The following is a 4,611-nucleotide window of genomic DNA, read 5'->3' on the forward strand; positions in this document are numbered from 1 at the left end:
AAATTTGTCCAGCTCATCCAAGTTTTTTGTTTGTTGGTGTATTGTCACTAATAGTAATCTCTTATGATCTTCATTTTTAAGATGTTTTTCCCAGGATTAGCAGGTGACATAATGGTTACATTACTGGACTCCCACATTGTCGACCACAGTTTGAGTCCTAGACCCACAGCTTAAAACTCATGTCGAGTGTATGTGTGTGTGCCCCAAATCCCAAGAGGCAAATGGATGAAAAGGGGTTGTGTCATGGTCATTCCTCCTGGGGGAGTGATTTCTCACTTTCTGTCTCTCTGTCTCTCTAGTGAGCACGCATGCCCTATAGCAAAAATCTCTCTTAAATAAAAGGATTTTTTTTTTCATTCCCTCACTGTTGGAGATGATTTGGAGGATTGGATTTTCCATTTACAACAGAAACATTTGATACCATAGTGGAGACTGCATTGAAACTCGGTTATTTTTGGGTAGTAATAATATCTTACCATTCCTTCTTCCAGTCTATGAATGTGATATGTCTTTCCTTTTATTTTAATGTTATTTAATTTCTTTCAACAATAGCTTTTAGTATATTTGTTAAATTCATTCCTAAGCATTTTATTCTTTAGATGCTATTGGAAATAGAATCTTTTACTTCATTTCTTTTCATATTACTTTTTTCAATGTATGGGAACACAACTGATGTGTAATCTACAGCTTTGTAGATTTGCAACGTTCACAGATTTTTTAATCTGAAATCTTGCTGAATTTGATTTTTAGTTCTGAAGTGTGTATGTTTGTGTGATGGTCAAAGTTTTTGGGTATTTTCTATATAGGTTCATATCATTTTTAAAACACAAAGCTTTAGGTTTTTATTTCCAATGTGGATTATTTTTGGAGGAGAATGCAGGACAGGTAATTGCTCTGACTAGAACTTCCAGCACAATGCTGAATAATATTGGTGAAAATGAACATCTTGCCTTATTCTTGGTATTAGAAAAAATTTTCCAGATCAGCAGAAGTGTAATGGTTGCCTAGCTGGACTCCTAAATAGTCAGCAGTGATTTGAGACCCAGACCCAGTGAATTAAACCTCATACCAGGTGCATGTGCATGCATGCCCAAGATCCTAAGAGGAAAATGGAGAAAGTCTATGGTATGGTTATCCCTTAAAAACGTGATTTCTCACTTTATATCTCTCTGTCTCTGGCAAATACATGAGGCTTATAGCAAAAAATATTTCTCTCTCTCAAAACAAAACAAAACAAAACAAAACTTCAGTCTTTCACCACTTTATATAATGTTAGCTATAGGTCTTCCATAAATGTCAATTTAAATTCAAAATGTGATAGCAAATTATCATAGATACAGTGGTTTATAAATAACAGAAATTTATCTCTCACCTATGTAGCAACTGAGAACTCCAAGATCAAGACACCAGTAGATTCAGTGTCTGGTCAGGGCCTATTTCTGGCTCATGGATAGCCATTTTTTGATTATGTCCACACATAGTGAAAGAGGTAAGGTCTCTTTTGAAAGGACACTAATTGCATTCAGGGGGCTCCGTCCCCAGAACCTACTCACCTATCAAATACCCAACCTCCTGATACCATCACAGTGGGGGTTAGGATCACAAATTATGAATCTGGGGAGGACATAAACATTCAGTCTAGAGCAATGCCCTTTATCATGGTGAGGATATTCCTTTCTACTCCTCATTTCTTGCGTCTTTTTTTATTATTATTATTGTGAAAGGATGTCAAATTTCGGTAAAATCTTTTTAGCAGATGTTATTTTTGATGTCATCTTAAAAACAAACTTTGAATAAGAAAAACTCTCTGAAAAACTGTATCATATTTTAAAAAATTGAATAAGAAAAGTTACCTGAAAAATGGTAGAGAAAAATTATTGGGTTGTCAGAAAAGTCATGGTTTATTTTCTATGCAAAAATGTTTCATGACTTCTGACAACCCAATAGTTCATGTAACTTCATAAAAAAAGGAAAAAGTAAAGCACTGGTAATCAGAGATCAGTAAGCCCAAATCTGAGAAAATACTTGAATAAATAATCTAATAATCAACTTGCAGGCATCTAAGAGAATATAAGATACTATGTGGGAAATTATATCAATTTAGGAGGTAGAAATAAAATCCAATCAAATTCCATTTGCTTTCCATGAAAGAGCAAAAGGCTATATGAAAAGGGAAAGTGAGTTAATATTAGGTAATCTCATATTTTAATAATACCTTTTTAATAATTTATAGGATTGTCATCTATAAGCTAGAGCTAAACAGAATTAGACTGAAAGAGAGCGAGAGCTCTAATGTTGAAGATCCATATTGAATTATAAGTGTCATTGGTACATAAGAAAAACACTGCTTATTTATCCACTTATTAGTTGAAAAATATGTTGATCTTTTTTTTTTTGGTTAGTTAAATAAAGTTGATAAAAACATATCTGCAGAAGTTTTTGTGTGAAGATGTTTTCATTTCTCTTGAGCAAATACCTGATGTATTGGATTTGGATTTCTATTGCTATTCCAGCAAATACCACAAATTTAGTAGCTGTAGACAACACCTATTTATTATATCATAGTTTTTATAGATCACAATTCAAAGCACAGCATCTCTCAACCAATTTCTCTGCTTAGAGTTTCACAAGGCTAAAAGCAAGGTGTCTGCAGAACTGCATGGCTTCGGGATTGGGAAAATATGCTTGCTGACAAACTAAGGGTGTTGGCAGAGTTTAGTTCACTCACACTTTTCATGTGGCTCCCTCCATTTTCAAGCCAGCAAGGTACCTTGAGTTCTTCTCAAGCTTTGTTTTTTTCTTAATTTGCTAGAGGGCATGTCTGCTCTAGGGAAGGAAAGTGAAAAAAAACAATCCCTTCTCCGCTTCTCCTTTAGGGATGTTGGGCATGCATGCAGACATGGCCAGCATATTTTTCAAGTCACTGGCTCTGGGACATAAGCTGTACAGTTGGCAATGTAGGATTTAGACATCTTCACCACCATGCTGGCCCTCTTCTCAGGGTCAGGATCTCTGATATCTTCTTCTGCCCTCACCAAACTCTGCTTTTAAAAGTTCATATACTGGGGAACCAGCAGTTAGCGTAATGGCTATGTCGCTGGTCTCCCACGTAGTCGACCGCGGTTCGTGTCCTGGACCCAGTGGCTTAAAACTCACGCCGGGCGCGTGTGCGTGCATGCCCAAGATCCCGAGAGGAGAATGGAGGAGAAGGGATTGCGGCGTGACCATCCCCCCTGGGGGGTGATTTCTCGCTTTCTGTCTCTATGTCTCTCTCTGTCTGTCTGGCGAGCGCACGCGCCCTACAGTGAAAATCTCTCAAAAAAAAAAAAAAAAAAGTTCATATACTGGGTCCGGCAGGTAGTTTGGTGGCTAAAGTGATGGACTCTCCCAAGAGTGACTTCAGTTCAAGACCCAAACCTAGTAGATGGCTTTCTCACTCTCCCTTTCTCTTTCTTTCTCTATCTCTCTTTAGTCCAAAAAAATAGTGATTAATTTATTAACTGAAATAAATAGTTCTTAAAAAGAAAAAAAAAACGACACTTTTTTTTTTTAAATAATAAAAAAAAAAAGCTCATAAACTAGGGGCCAACAGGTAGCATAATGTTTAAGGAACTGGACTCCTACATAGCCAGCCATGGTTTGAGTCTCAGACTCAATGACTTGAAAATTACATCAGGCTCAGAAAAGGGATTGAGGCATGGCCATTTCCTCTGGAGAGTGAGTTCTCATATTCCTTCTCTATTTCTCCCCCACGTTATTTCATACTTCCATCATCCCTACCTAATCACTGTCGTTTCAGTCCCATTGACCTTAATGGCTTTTGTCTATTCTCTTTGTTAAATTAACCAACACATAAAATCACTTTTCAAATGTAAGTAAAATCATAACCTTTCATAGTTTTAGTGAATGCAAGAGTTACATATCTTGCAAAAATTAGTACAATGTTAGAACCTTGCCAAGACCCCTACTTTCTTCTTTGTCTATGGGTCTTAGTTTGAGTCATATTCATCACAGACCAAGTGTCTCCATGAAGACTACCTTTAGCTAAATATCACCCTCAAATAATTCTGGGATAAATAAGCCTTTACTGTTACCATATGCATTATTTTATTTCTACAAACACTTCTTGAGTGTTTAAAATATATCAGATATTGCTCTAAATATTTTATACTTATTATTAATTCTCACAAGAATCCTATTAGATATCTTTTATCTATTATTCAGTTGTCGTGAAAGTCATAATGTACTTTTCTAAGTTCTTTTTTTTTTTTTTGGAGAGGTTTTTGCCATAGGGTGTGTGTGCTCACCAGACAGAGAGAGACAGAGATACAGAAAGCGAGAAATCACCCCCCGGGGGGATGACCATGCCACAATCCCTTCTCCTACATTCTCCTCTTGGGATCTTGGGCACGCACGCCCAGCATGTTTTTTAAACCACCGGGTCCGGGACGCAAACCACCATCAACTACATGGAAGTGCAGCGACATAGCCATTATGCTAACTGCTGGTCCCTTTTTTTTTAAAGTTTTTTAATGCAAAAATCCATCATGACTTTCCCAACAACACAATATTTTCCCAGTTTAATAGATGAAACACTGTCATAGAAAGATA

The sequence above is a fragment of the Tupaia chinensis genome, unplaced genomic scaffold (assembly GCF_000334495.1).
Source record: "Tupaia chinensis unplaced genomic scaffold, TupChi_1.0 Scaffold145147_1, whole genome shotgun sequence".
Taxonomy (NCBI): domain Eukaryota; kingdom Metazoa; phylum Chordata; class Mammalia; order Scandentia; family Tupaiidae; genus Tupaia; species Tupaia belangeri.